The 16,320-nt window shown below is 34.0% G+C and overlaps 1 pseudogene; it reads left to right on the forward strand.

Moving 5' to 3' along the window:
• The first annotated feature begins 1,278 nt into the window (after positions 1-1,278).
• LOC143609634 (18S ribosomal RNA) lies at positions 1,279-1,635 on the forward strand (annotated as a pseudogene).
• The last annotated feature ends 14,685 nt before the right edge of the window (positions 1,636-16,320 follow it).

The following is a 16,320-nucleotide window of genomic DNA, read 5'->3' on the forward strand; positions in this document are numbered from 1 at the left end:
GTAAGTCAAATGATACTTCATATCTATGCATTAAGATGAGACATAAATGACTATAAGTTAGTCTAAGTGCACAAACATACAAATATGAAATTTATGATCAATGCTTATGATTAAAATTTTATCCGAAACCTTAGTCAATGAATTTATCTATTAACATGATTCGTTTATAGAGAACGACTACTAAACAGAGTTTCAGTTCATGAGTATTAGGTAGCGTTTGGTATGCAGGAATGACAGTAGGAATGGAATGATTCATTACGTAGGAATGAAAAAAGTGGTGTTTGGTTGCTCAATGGAATGGAATCATCCATTACACATGGAATCCTATTCCATCAAAACCATTCCTTCCCACCCCCCTTCTTTTTTTTCATTCCATTCCTCATTCACCCTACTTTCTCAACAACACTACCACCTAACAACCACCACCACCACCACCACCATTGGCAACACCACCAACTCCGCCGCCACCATCGCCACCGCCACCGCCATTTTCGTCGCCGGAGCTACCACCGTCGCCATTGTAGGATTTTTTTTGGTTAAAAAGTATTTTGAGATATGAGTGTTTTTGTTATTTCTATTTTATTTCTACAATTTTTTTGAATACCAAACAATAAAAATTAATAATTGATTTCATTCTTATAGGTTAACCAAACAAAACAAAGGAATGGTAATGATTCATTTAATTTCCTTGTCCATTCCATTCCTTCTTCCATTTCATTACCCCTTCATTCCATTACCTCCAACCAAACATACCCTTATAGTTTTTGCAATTGAATTATTGACCTAGCAGCATCTACTGTGTATTTCTATTACATCGTTGTGGGTTTGAAGCCCACAAAGTGTGTAATATAGAATTTTAGAAGTAGATTTTAGGGGATGTATGTTTGTTAAAAAAAGAATATCATAGTTTCTGTTAGAAAGATTATTTCTTTTTAACTTGTGAACACAGACTCTGCTCTACATATACTTAACTTCATCACAACTGTACTTCGTAGGGTTTGAAATACTACTTGATTAGAAAACACAATACTTTGCCATGAGGAATTGAGGATGCCTGCTTAGTTGTAGGTTATATGTATTATAAGACCAAGTGTGGTGGAGCGGAATTAAACCAAAAGTATCACGCAGACATTGAGACATTAACTAAATAAACCTTAAATCATGTATATGTGTAGTGGAGGGGATTAGTTAATCAATTTATGATCATTTGTAGTCATTGGTTATATTTTGATGGACCAATCACGATAGATCAAAATCAAAGAGGTTGATGATGTTGAGCGCCATTGCAGTGGCTGCTAGGGGGGGTGGGGGGTTGCTGCCCCATTTGCTTGGAGCTAGTGTAATGGTGTTTTGACGCCGTATCATGACGATATGAAGGTGGGGGCACCTGTAACACTTTTTCTTAATTTATAAATGTAGAAATTGTATATAAACTTCCCGCTAGTAATCGCCGGTCAGCCATACGGCGGTGAATCCGTTCCAGGGCCTTGTACACACCGCCCGTCACACTATGGGAGCTGGCCATGCCCGAAGTTGTTACCTTAACCGCAAGGAGGGGGATGCCGAAGGCAGGGCTAGTGACTGGAGTGAAGTCGTAACAAGGTAGCCGTACTGGAAGGTGCGGCTGGATCACATCCTTTTCAGGGAGAGCTAATGCTTGTTGGGTATTTTGGTTTGACACTGCTTCACACCCAAAAAGAAGGGAGCTATGTCTGAGTTAAACTTGGAGATGGAAGTCTTCTTTCGTTTCTCGACAGTGAAGTAAGACCAAGCTCATGAGCTTATTATCTCAGGTCGGAAAAGTAATAACTACAAGCATTCTATTTGCCATTTGATGATTTGGTTTCAGTCAAGAAGCTCTTAATCTATGACAAGTGGCAAATGACCATACATCAAGCTATATACTTACCGGTGGGCCCAAGGGCACGTCATTCATGATTGCTAGACCCCACATGGGTCGTTTGGGAATTGTAACCTACCAATTACTTCATCCAAATTATTTTTGCTATGCTTACAAATAATTCGACATGATATGACATTGTGACATGATTTCTAATCAATGATTATATTGAACCCTGTCCCAGTTTCATTTTTTCGTTCTCTGATGACTCAATATCATGTACCAAACTATTGATGATATTCAAGACGAAATTTCAAAACTCACTTCAATTATTAGTTTCATATTTATCATACTCATCAATTAGGTTTTAACGCTTACTAGTATTAATACCTAAATGTGTTAAAAAAATAAAAACTAAATGTGTTACAATAAATAAAGTGTAGCATCCAAATCTATTACTTGAAAACCTTAATACTCAAACATGCAATTTTTTTTAAAAAGCACATACACTAAAGACATAATTAACTCTAAACACAATAATGAAAAGCCCTAAACCGGGTAACTCACAACACTTAGATTTATTTATTAAAAACAATTCTCAAACCAAATATTTCAATAAAATGCAGCAGAAAATAGTTAAATCGTTCATACAATCACTCAAATAAAGCATCATGCCTTGAAAAAACAAAATTAACATAAACAAGGATGTCAATCTTTGGTCTAGATAGTCAACCTGATATATATACTAAAAGTCAGTTATGGTGAATGAGTTCTAGTTAACACATAGCGTCAATTCATCCTATCACATTCATTAACGTAACACATCATCATGCACATACTCAATGTGTATCCAACATTCATTCATACTCTTCTACATACTCACTAGGTATTATACTTAGTCATTACATCACTTCAATAGCATTCACAAAATCATTACTTTGCTAAATATCACAAATTCATAATTATTAATTAAATTAATAAGCCATTATCATTGTGGCTGATGTAGATGACGTGCTCTAATAAAAAATAAGTATTTATTGAACTTAAATACCTATAACTAGTACGGGTAAGTAAGGTCGTCTCCTCAGAATCAAAGAAAAGTGCAAGTAAAACTCATAACTTAAATTAATTATTAGGCGGACAGACGATGTCAAGCAGTTTAGAAAGATGTATTGAAAATACACGATTACTTTTAAAGCTTGTAAACAATTATGAGAAAGGAGTGATTCACTTCAGGTTCAAGTAATGTGAAAACCAACTAGTCACGAATTCAGTTAAATTGATTACGTAGTAATTACTATACCTAGTAGTTTGGTTGTGATGACAAATGAAACCCTATCTAAATTGTTGACACAACTGAACGCGATCTACCCAATTCCCAGTTTTATATTATGAAAACCAAATATTATGCAATGACTAACGGTTTTGGATCAATGATATAAGAACCTAGTCCTAAATGTTGATGAACACAACCGATAGTTGATACAAGATTTGATAAACAAAAACACAAACTGTTTAAACAATTAATTGATAAAGCAAACAAGATCAAATAATATATTCAACCAAGTGTTAATCAGTAAAGCACATATATTCCAATTAAAGTCAGTTTACACCAAAAGCCTAGCCTAAGGTGATCACAAAGGTTTTTAGCTTGTCATCAGCATCACAAGTAATTCGCTTATCTGATGAGATGATGAAAGCATGGACAAATCAGAAGCTTCTAGATAATGCAAAATTATCCTAGGGTTCGTTATTTGCTGCTGGTATGAAATATCCCTCGAATTGGGGCTCAAAAACTGATTTTATCAAATTAGGTTTAATTTCCTGCCATAAACTTTCTTCGCGTAGCGCGAACTGCGTGCACCGTGGTCCTTCGTGTAGGGTGAAGGACAAAATAGCCGGGGTTTCATTTTAGAGTTCTTCGCGTAGCGCGAAGAACCACCTTCTCATCCCTTCGCGTTTCAGTTATAGGGATTTTTGGTATTTATCTTGTTTTCTGCATTGGAAAGCGTGCCACTCAATTCCGCTCCTCTAAATCATCATTCCAAGCTCGTAAATAACCCCAATAAGCATCCAGCACGTCTAAAGACTTGAAAACACATAACACACATGAAGTACCAATGTTCACACAATATTACACTAAAATGAACATATTAATCTAATAATATACACGAAATACACCCGACCATCACATCACCACACTTATCATTTTCTTGCCTCAAGCAAACTATCATGAAACACATACACCTCGATCGATGGTTCGTCAATTATCATCATTAATAGTAGTAAGGTATAAGGTCATACCCAATTCCCAAGACAAACACTTTCAAGATAAATAGCCCACCAAATAATTTAATAATGCATTTAAAAACAATGAAACCGCCCAAACAAGTGTACTTTGTTTCAGGTTAAGGCACACATGATCACTGTAACATTTCGGATTTTATAAACCCATTTTCGTTTACGTTTAACCCAACCCGGGAATACTTTGGATCTTTATTATTAATAAAAAATCAAATAAAAATAAATATCTAAGTTCCTAATGTTCACTTTAGGCCCTTCATGTTCTATATATAGTTTATTCCTTATTTATAGCATAAAGGTTCAACAATTGATCAATAAACAAACTTCAAGGACCAATTGTGTCAAAAATCAAAACCCAGACCACCCATGGCCTGGGCGCTGCACGATGGCACCCCTAGGGACTGCCCACGCGGTGCCATGGCTTAACTGATCAGTTTCATTTGTCGATTTCCTTTCCTAGTTCGTTTTTGGCATGAAAATCGCTTATTTTTGGTATAAATCGAGTAAATTAAGGTCCAAGAAAACTAATATAACTAAAATACATGTCCATATACATAACCCCTTGATCAAGAACAAATTTTATAGATTATTTCATTGATTCTCTCATTAAAACCGTATTTACTTGCTTAAACGAGTAATATGTCCATAAATGGTTTGTTTTTGTAATCTCTATATACACAGATCATAATTCCCTGCCACAAACCTTTACACTAAACCTTAAGAGCTTCCTCATCCGTCACCTACCTCTGATCATCACTAAACTCTTCGGTTTTTGCTTATTTGTTGAAGATACAAGCTTGTTCGTTTGACTTTGCTTACGTGTGGACCTTTGACTCATCATATCTATTGATTCTTTCACTTTCCGGGTAAGTTTTAAACATAGAAATCGTTCATACATATTCCCTAGTCAATAGCCTTCAATCAATTTTGGTGGTTGAAGGGTGTTGACTGGTCAATTTGTTTAAAACTCGTTAAAGGGCAAAATAGTCAACTTGTTTAACTTAATGTTTTCTCATACTTCTGGCAGGATTCAACGTTCGGTCCATAAGACTTTTCTTCTCATAATGAAATTTTAAGGCTATGACCGAAACCCAACTTCCGAATCTCTGTTCGGATTCTAGTCAGTACCAGCTCGCTTAAACGTTTAATTTAACATAACTAGAGTTCTACTTATCTGTTTGGATTGATTCCAGAGGCATTGAGTTCGCTTTTACTTATATTATCATAAATTAAAGTTTCAGGTTCTAATCGTTTATATCATTTGATGTGTAGTGGATGACTTGCTTATTCGTTGACTCGTTTATTCTTAATTATACTCACTTGTCTTTAATCTAAAGTGAGTTTTATCATTCCCCTATTTTACTAAGTTTTCTAATTTTTTTGGGGACATATGCATACATTTTCGTATTTCATACTATATATATACCAAACAATAGCAAACATGTACTTGTGTGTGACTTAATCAAATATACGTGTTTACATGCTTACTTGTGTTAATATTCATTCATTCGTATACTCGGAGGGGTCCAATGTATTCACATGTATTGGGTGCTCATGCTATTGACCAACGCCCGATTCGCTTGGTAACGATCTACTTACTTACTTATGGTTTGATTCATTTACCGCACTTACTACGTTATACTTATTTATATTGACATGCAAAACTGGTGATAACCTCACTACTTTATGTTGACAAACTCTGTTTTCTATGCATATGCAGGTTGCTTGTATTGAAGATTGAAGTTTGGACACTTAGACAAGACCTTAGGATTTAACAAAAGGAATCATTTTGTAAGCTTGTTTGGATCATATTTATTTATTTGGAATATTTTGTTATATTTGGATATTGTGTGTACATTTGAAATAAAATAATTAAATATGTATTGTCACATTTATATTATGATAGTATCTTCGAGTTGTGAGCAATCAGATCACGCCCCGGCATTTCCGCCTTAGGTTGGGGTGTGACATATTGGTATCAGAACCGAAGGTTATAATATAGGTCGTTAGCAATTGTCCTAGTCATATGTTAGGACCCCATACGTGCTTATCTAAACTGCCTTATGTGCTATTCAATTGTTTACAGCTTAATTAGATTAATTATTTTATTGTATTGTATCTTATTTATTTATTGCACACACACATGAATTCCGAGGTTACGCCTCACTTTTGAAATATTTTTAAATCCTCTTATTTTTTGTAGATTGCCTTTTATTGTGAGAAATTCCTTAAGAATTCCCGTATTTTGTTTGGCTCCTTTACCTTGAAGCATGGGTGTATGACAAATGTCATACAACTGTAACTTTAAGTGGTATAAGTAACCGGCTAAACGGTTGCGTGATAAACATAACCGGCTAAACGGTTACACTCCAAAATTGTATTTTTAATTATTTTAAAATGCTTAGTTGGGTGAAAAATCCATGTAAATCCATGGGCACTCCAATTATCCATTTCTCAACCCGTTTTCAATTTGATTTTTTTTGGTTGGAATGTGTCATCCAGGGTGGTTCCCGAGATACACCAACTGCTCATATTTGATTCGTTGATTCAATATTTAGTTGGGTCGGTTAAATGCCATGTAACGCTCATGGTCCGACCAACTCCATTGATTTGATATTCGTTAATTTGTTGGGTTAGTTAAATGCCATGTACACGCTCATGGGCTGACCAGCTCAATTGTTTGTTACTCGTTATTTTAATTGGGCCAATAAATTTCCATGGAACACTCATGGGAAACCCAATACACAAACTTTATTTTGCTTTATTTAGTTGGGTCATTCAAATTACCATGGAAAGCTCATGGGAGGTCAACTCGTTGGATATGTTTTGTTATTTTATTTGGGATCTCAAGCTACCATGGAAAGCCCAACCCAAAACATTTTTACTTTTGAAAAACTTTATAGACATTGTTTATTCAATTAAATATCTAAAAAATTATTATAAATCCCGACTCGTCCTCGAGTCATCACTAGCACAATTTATTTAAATACGCATCTTTATTATCTCATACCAACTCACTCACATAACTTACCCATCATCTTATACAATTTCGTTGTTTGTCCTCATAAAATGTCTACCTTAAGAATCTATCATCATAATCAATGTCGTTCATCTGCTTCTCACGATCGCCGTTCGACTACTAGAATCGCCAAGGAGTTTGATGACGCTATGCCGTTAACCAAACAACCGCCAACCTCAATAAAACCATCATGTCTCGAACAAGAAATCTTATACTAAATCATATCCGTTAAAATATTATTTAAATCATCTTTTCTCATTTATTTCCATATTCTCAAACTATAAATTATCAAGTGTATTTCAATCATTACCCTCAACTTTAAACTATAAATATTTTATTACCTCTTATTTTTTCTCATGTTACTTCTTACCACTTACTTTTCATTTTATAAGTTTTTATTATTAAAATTCAAATATTGTAAATTTTATTGATATTAAACTACATTTTTCATCATTCAAATTTAATTTTCATTATTAAATTAAATCTTTCATTAATTAAATTTTTACCATAAAAATTGACTTTTGATTAAACTCCATCAAAACCCATCACTAACTTTATTTATTGATTAAGTTCGTTATTTGAAAATAAACGCTGGTTCGTAATACTTCAACTTCATACTTTGATTTTTATACACCTTAAAAATTTTGAACGTTTTAAATGATAAATTCGTAGTTGTTAGAATAGTCATGGTGGTTCATGCATTTCTAGCCTCGTGTTTATCTTATTTTATTATATTACTTCTCATCTCATTTTGGTATCACAATTAATTTAAAATTTGTTATTTACTTGAATGTTCAATATAAATCACGGAAAATTCAATTTACTCATTTCATATAATATTTATAACGATGTTGTGACAAAGGAAAAAAAATCGATGGATTCCCAATTTAATCTAATTTAATATTTTCAATTACCCATCTTACATTTTATATAATTTTTTTTAGATTTAATTGGAATAGGAATATCTCGGTGATTTGAGAATATCCGCTTCCAAATTTAATCTATTAACAATTTAAATCAAATACGTACATTTTTGCATTTTCATTAATATTTAAATTATTAATTACTAAATATCTTAATCGAATTAATCCCATATCAAAATTACAAACTTGAAAAGCTATAACTTTATATTAACTTCTCTTTAATCTCATAAGTTCTCAAATTAACCAAATTCGACTCATCAAAATTTTCGTTAACTATGTTTGAACTTATACTCTCGATTTTAAAAATTTTATTCCTAATGATTTTGATCTTTAAAGATTCCATAGGTCATTAACTATTTTAAATTAAACTTTTGCGTATTTCATCTCCTGAATAAAATTCCTTTCATCAAGGTAGACTTATTAGAATCTTGTACCTATATCTCAATTTCTTATTCTCAATTATCACAATTCATTTCAAAGGTCTGTTTCAAGAAATCCATTTCAATCTCCGAAATTCATATCTTTGCCATAAAAGATGTTTTAGAAATTAAACGATTTTAGTAATCCAACTCGAACAATTATTAAGTATTCCTTGAATTTATATTTAAAGTTATCAAAACATTTGTTTCTTTCAAAATGATGGTTTTAAATGTTTTGTAACCCACATGATGAAGCGAGTTATGCGGATCATTCGACGATAAGAGTAACTATGGTCATGAAAAAAATTATCCAAGTCCTCGCATGGAAATCATAACATGTACACTTGTGTGTCATGATTTAAAACCTAAGGTAGCTTGGGTGGCGGTACAAATGATAAGATGATAAGGACATGGTGGATACGCCACGGGTACATCCTATATATAAGAGCCCTTATCGGATTGTCATTTGAAGCGTTGCTTTGGTTATTAGAAGTTCTATGTTATGATATTTTCCTTAAAAGTTTAAATTGTTTTCAAAACGATGATGTTTTGGTTTTCCTTAATTTCGGGACAAAATCCCCTAAAGCAGGGGAGACTTTAACATTTCGGATTTTCCAAACCCGTTTTCGTTTACGTTTAACCCGACCGGGGAATATTTTGGATTTTTATTATTAATCAAAAATCAAATAATTATAAATATCTAAGTTCCTAATGCTCACTTCCGGCCCCTCATGTTCTATATATAGTTTATTCCTTATTTATAGCATAAAAGGTTCAACAATTGATCAATAAACAAACTTCAAGCACCAATTGTGTCAAAAATCAAAACCTAGACCACCCATGGCCGGGGCGTTGCACAATGGCATGGGTGGATTAACACGATGTTATTGAGGTTTAAAACAAAATAAGCAGTGTTACTAAGATTAACACAATATAAACGAAACTATGAAGTTAAAATGAAATGATCAAAACTCTAGAGTAACACAAAATAATGAATGAAAACATCAAGATCATGAACATCACAATAATTAGAGGAAACATTGGAACCGAGAATAACATGGTAAATAGATATAAGCTAACAAAATATAAGCACGCAAGTCGATTAAGCGTTGGGTTCGAGAATAAATATATAGCCGAAACTTTGATGCCAAAATATCAAAATAGATTTTGTTCTTGGAGTCAATAATGACACATTAAACAAATGAAATTTCAAATAAAATAAAATATCAATGTGAATAAAGGAATCATTGAGATTAAGAATAGTAAAGTAAATTATTGAACATTCAAGATCAAAGTAAAACATTGGTCTCAAATTGATAAACGTTGAGATCAAGAATAACAAGATGATTCGATGAAACATTTAGTGGAAAGAGAACCAAACAAATAACCAAAACAATTTGTGTAAAAATAATTATAAACCCAACATGTACACGCGACTTCTATTAGATAGCTATAAACATAGCCCCATTTTAAGTAAAGGAATCTGTTTAGAGGCAACCGGTCATAGATAGTCAATGTAAGAATAGGGTTTCTATTATATAACTATGTATACAACCATGTTCATAGTCTCAATTTCCACTAAACGATTATGTTTATGGGAAATTGGTCATAGACCACGAGATTGAGATAACAAAATTAAACAGATTCAATAATGTAAGCATGTACTATGAATAATGTATGTATTTACGTGTTTTGTGCTTAGGAGTAAATACTAATGAAAATAGCTCGACAATAAATAAATAACCAAACTTAAATATAAATTTTATAAACAACCTTCGAAAGAATAAATACATACAATTATTTCGATTATATCCAATTAGAAGTATATATATATAAATATATACATGAAGAAGAAGGAAAAAAAAAATGCAACTTGCGCTGTTTGTCTTCTCAAAGGTGGGTTTGTGGTGTGAAAGTTAGTGTGGAGGCGATGCCATAATTTCTTAACCGAAACTCATTGGCGTTGACAAATAGGGAAAAAATGATTTTTGAGAGATTCGTTTTAGTTGTGAAAGTCGGTTGCAAACTGATGCTTTTGTAACTCAAGGTAATTTTTTTAACGTTATGATATATAAAAAATCCTTGGTTAGCGCTAAAACTTGCGAAACTTTATGAAATTTTTAACGTAAAATAAAGATATTGGGCGTCCTAGAAAATTGCAGATTGCCAAATAAAATGACTTGTAGAAAAATAGCCTCAAAGGCTTTAAGACTTGTTTGAAGCAAAATATTTTATTTTAATGATTTCATTGTATTAGTACTAGTAGTAGCAGCAACAACAGCAATGATAATAATAATAATAATAATAATAATAATAATAATAATAATAATAATAATAATAATAATAATAATAATAATAATAATAATAATAATAAACCATTTTATTTGACTTAAAGTGCTTTTGAAGAAAATCAACTTGATTAAATATTTATTAATTAATTATTTAAAATAATCGAGGATTTGAAATTATATGTATAAGGTGTTCATAAAATATATAAATGTGGAAAAGTATGCATGATTTTTTTTTTTCAAATAGACATGTTTAATGAGTGTGAATGGACTAAGTATTAATTCCAGAAAACGAATGAACTTTAAGCAGACAAGGGACGCGGGGTAAGATATTGCATGGCGGAAACAAGTTAGGACTTTTTGAGTATTGAGGGTGTGCTCGGGCATAAGGTACGATATTGGGTTGAGTAGCAGCATTGTTTTCGCGTTTATTGTTGCGTTTAGTATGGGTTTTATTAACTTTTGAGTTATCATGGTCGGGATCACAGCGGCCAATTGCTTGATAGTCTAGGCTGTCATTTAGTGGTTGAGTTTCGAGGGCCACGTCGAGGAAAATGAGAACACATGTAGTGAAGCGTGAAGGATTCGCATTACATGGAATGCAAATATGAAATTCGTATTAACAACCAAAAGAAACATTAAATGAAACATTCCTAAAATCGGAATCAATCTATGAAAATCATAAAAATAAATAAAGAAATAAAATCACATGAAACAAAATTTGAAATTGAAATTGAAATGTCCATGAACCACCATGAGTTTTCGCATTTCAATAACAATATCAAAAGTTTCCGCATAACCATATGGAAACTATTTCAAATTTGAAATTAGAAAATATTTAAACCACCATGGATCTTCGTATCCCAATACAAAGTTAAAATAAGCAGTGAAGTTGATGCGATGTGTGGTGTAGTGAAAAAATGTTAAGTTTTTCAAAAGGCTTATTTCACACAATGTCGAGTTTTAAATTTAAAAAAATGATTTTTATCTTAACTAGACCACACACAAATAGGCAAGTGTACCTATCGTATATGTGGAAAAGTGTAAGGTCCGTGATAGGATCTTTCAATGTGATATCAACTAACTCGTTGATTAGGCGGAAAATAATAAACAAGCCGATTCTATAACAGCACCACAATGACAATGAACACGATTAACAAGCTTCAAAACACACGTATATTGATACGTCGGGTGCTTAAGCCCTTAATACACTTACACGGTGATCGACCAACTTTAGACGAACAACCCTATATGAGTTACATACATCATATATATATAGACTACCAACCTAGGCCCAAAACAAACTAAAGCCACCGAAATCAATAGATTTCGGGTTACATAATATGACCCAACTAAGCCCAACACTACAAAAGATAAACCATAAACTCTGGCCCAACAATCTCCCCCTTGTTTTATTGCTTCACTCATGCTCAAGTATGCCAACATCTGCTTCCTTGTGTGCACCTGCCCATAAACCTGTATGAATAATTGATCCTATCAAACTTGTATACTCCTTAGCGGCTAGCTCATAAAGTGGTTCAGCTAAGGGTCCTGAGATCTCTCTCCCCAAACTTCAATAAATCCCTTGGATCAACAAGACGGTATTGACCTCTGTCCAGTCTTATGATAACTGTAGATGTTTCACCGTTATACATCCAAAACTTCATTCCATCAAGAGCTACTTCAGGAAATCTCTTGGTGATCGGAATTGACTTCACTTTATTTGTCGGCGGCCACTCACATTTGCCATTGTCTTGTTGGTGCGAGGGAATCTAACACCCTTTGCTTTCTTGAGAAATGATTCAGCAGTAGGCATATCTGGAAATCCACGTTCCACTTGAGAGCTTAAATAACTCCAAAACTTTTGGGCCCTTCGCTCATTGTTCGTATTGTGGAAGGGAGCATGAATCAAGTCAGTCAGTTCAACTTTCGTCCAAGACCCGAAACTTTTCATTTCTCGTAGTACTCGATGCTACCAGATTTCCGTTTGACCCACCACATCTCTTTGTCCACCTCATATCCCCACAAAAGAACCCCAGAGCGATCACCGTTTTTATCAGAAAAACCCTTTTGTAGATTCCCAACAAATTTCTCAAGGTGATCAGATGACACAACGTTCTGATTAGAATTTCTTCTTATCAACATCTTCCTCATCAATCGTTCCTTCCGTTCATCCGTCTTTGGTGGAGCAGTCATGTATTTCTCCATCTTAGCAGAAGTATCAATGTTTCAAGCAGGACGCTTATCATGATCAACATCAGCAGCACTTCTAAATTCATCTCCAAATTTTTGAATAGATCTAGATACATCGTAGTAAGGCCACCCATGTTGGCTTGTAAGACCTCAAATCCCGGGAATCCTACAGTTGGTAATCACGTCCACAAATTCACAAAAATTTAAAACCAAACGATTCTTTGTATTTAAAACAAGTTCAGAGTAAATAACAGCGGAAAAGTTTAAGTATCAAAAATCCCAAAACACGGGTACAGGTGTCCAAAATCAATTGTAAATAAAATATTCGTTTTATTTGAAATCTTCATCTCATTAAAATCGTTTCAGAGTAGTAAACAGCGGAATAGATAACATCAAAATTCCCAAAACCCGGGAAGGTGACCAAAATCCAAAATTTAAATACTTATGGTAATAATTTAAAAGAAACAGTTTACGTTATTAATTCTTCGACTAGATGTGCCTTCAACCGTCCGAGTAGTCTCTAGCACGTCCAAGCGGAAATCTCTAATCCTCAACCTGAAAGTCAATCTAACATACACACAAAGTCAGCTTGAGCTGAGTGAGTTCAAGTTTTCATAAACAATAATTCATACTTTATTTCAAAGCTATAGTTATACACAATAGAGAAGGTATAAATAAAAAAAATTATATATAATTCATCAAGTAATACAATCATCGTCGAACACACGTACACGGGCCTCCCCACCCCGAGTCAAGACTCGAGTAATATATTTGACCCGGACGCGGTAAGACCTAAGCATGTGAAACGAGTCTCCCCACCACGAGTCAAACCCGAGTAATATATTTTACTCAGTCACAGCTTATACATCCAAGCACGAGATACGGGCCTCCTCACCCCGGGTCTTCCCCAAGTAATATATTTGACCCGATCCCGGCTCATACATCCAAGCACGTGATACGGGACTTCTCACCCCGGGTCTTCCCCAAGTAATATATTTGACCCGATCACGGCTCAACATCAGGGTCGAGCAAACGTACAACCCAAACACGTAACATCAGTGCATGCAAACACAAAGTAGGCATACACAACATCAGTAGTCGAAACGACTACAACATCGCCAAATATAGGCCAAGCAATAATGTATATACATATGTATATATATTTAACATCCCAAGGCCTACCATTCCTAGCAAGCCTATATAAATTCGTTTAAAAACATTTCAAGAGTTTAAATATCAATACGAGATTATAAAACATTCCAAGAGTTTAAATATAAAAACGAGATTATAAGATATTCCAAGAGTTTAAATATAAAAAAAACGGGATTATAAAACATTCTAAGAGTTTAAATATAAAAATAGGATTATAAAACATTCACAGAGTTTAAATATAAAAACGGGATTATAAAACATTCCAAGAGTTTACATATGAAAACGGGATTATAAAACATTCACAAAGTTTAAATATAAAAACGGGATTATAAAACATTCCAAGAGTTTACATATAAAAATGGGATTATAAAACATTCTAAGAGTTTAAATATAAAAATGGGATTATAAAACATTCCCAGAGTTTAAATATAAAAACTGGATTATAAAACATTCTAAGAGTTTAAATATAATACGGGATACAAACAGTTAGGCCATCATCAACACTAAGTATGAATAGACATCTATATACATCCATATATTTATATCTCTATAAATACCGTCCAAATAATAGCATCAGGGTCGAGCACACGTACAACCCAAACAGGTAACATCTCATCCAAGTAATAACATCAGGGTCGAGCACACGTACAACCCAAACACGTAACATCTCATCCAAGTAATAACATCAAGGTTGAGCACACGTACAACCCAACACGTAACATCAGTGCATGCAAACCCAAATAGGTCTACTCATATTCAATTACTGCCAAGTCCACTAACATCCTCGAGTCTAGACCATCAATAATGTATGTAACCTTAAGGACACAAGACCATGAACGAGTCTAAAATATCCTAAGGCATATAAAATAATTCAAATATAGCTTTCAAAATGCACCATCACGAGTAAGACCATGTAAAACTATTCAATTCACTGTAACGAGTAAAATCGTTTAAAATTGTATTTCGGTGTGTATGCTAGCCCAAAACGTAAAAGAGTAAAAAGGGCATCATGAAATCACCTGAATCAACCGAACACCTGCAATGAGCTAGGAAATCCCTAAGTGCACAATCATAAGCAAGGGCCTGTAAATTATACACAACGCGTTACTAAACTTGTCACACCCTCAAAATCCACTAACGGAGTTTTACCGTCAGAGGGTGTGAACTGGCAGGATCGGAATCATCAGTTATAATCAAACCATAAAATAAAGTTTCAAAACCATGAAAATGTTTACGAGTAATTAAATGCGGAAGCGTAAAAACCTTTAATCAAAAGCTGCGTCACGCAGGACGACTTAAAACCAAAGATAATCGTTAAAAATAAGTTTGCAGGACAAAAGCGTTTTCAATCAATGCATGTTCCTAAACCGCGCGCCCGCCTCGGCTACCTGAGAATAACATACTAAAAGTGTCAACACAAGGTTGGTGAGTTCACAAGTTATATAAAATAAATCGTTTAGCGTTTGCGTCCAGCGTTTTACGTTAAGCGTTTTTGCGTAACCACGTTACGGCGTTTTGCGTTAAACGTTTTTTGCGTAACCACGTTACGGCGTTTTGCGTTAAGTGTTTTGCGTTACCAGATAGTGTTATGTCAAATTATATATCGATAGGTAGCTAGTCTATACAACAAGTATTACTAAGTGTTCGACACCGAAGCTGACTCGTTTAATAAGTGCCTTGTCACCAGGTCCTCCAGACCATGGTACGTGTTAGCCAAAATTACACCCGCTCGACCTCCAGTCGAGTTTAGCGTTGGGTGGGGTTTGTCAAACCCAGTAGTACTTCTCAACAGTGACTCTCTATTCTAAATATTAACCGGTTCGATGTGTAGGACTTCAAATATTTCGTTTGCCACTTAGCCTTTACAAGTGATATATAATTTATAACAAAATCTTAAATGCGTTGTGGAGTATGTTATCTCCCCCAAGTGAAAAGCGTTTGAAAACAGTTTAAAGAGGGGAAAGTGAAACTCACTGTTTGCGAAGAATTTCCCAAAATAAATCACCAAGATGCGCGTCACCGAAAAACTCTCTCTAACGTTCTAAAACAACAAAGAGATTTTTCTAAGTGTCGGAATATTATCGAGTCTCTAGACCCGGCACATAATACCTATGCACATAACATGTTTCGTGTTTCGTTCGTGAATCGTGTGTGACTTTAACAAGTGTTTTTGTGACACATC

The sequence above is a fragment of the Bidens hawaiensis genome, unplaced genomic scaffold, assembly GCF_021521415.1.
Source record: "Bidens hawaiensis isolate Kalapana, Puna unplaced genomic scaffold, B.hawaiensis_p1.1 tig00006705_1, whole genome shotgun sequence".
NCBI classification, from domain to species: Eukaryota; Viridiplantae; Streptophyta; class Magnoliopsida; order Asterales; family Asteraceae; genus Bidens; species Bidens hawaiensis.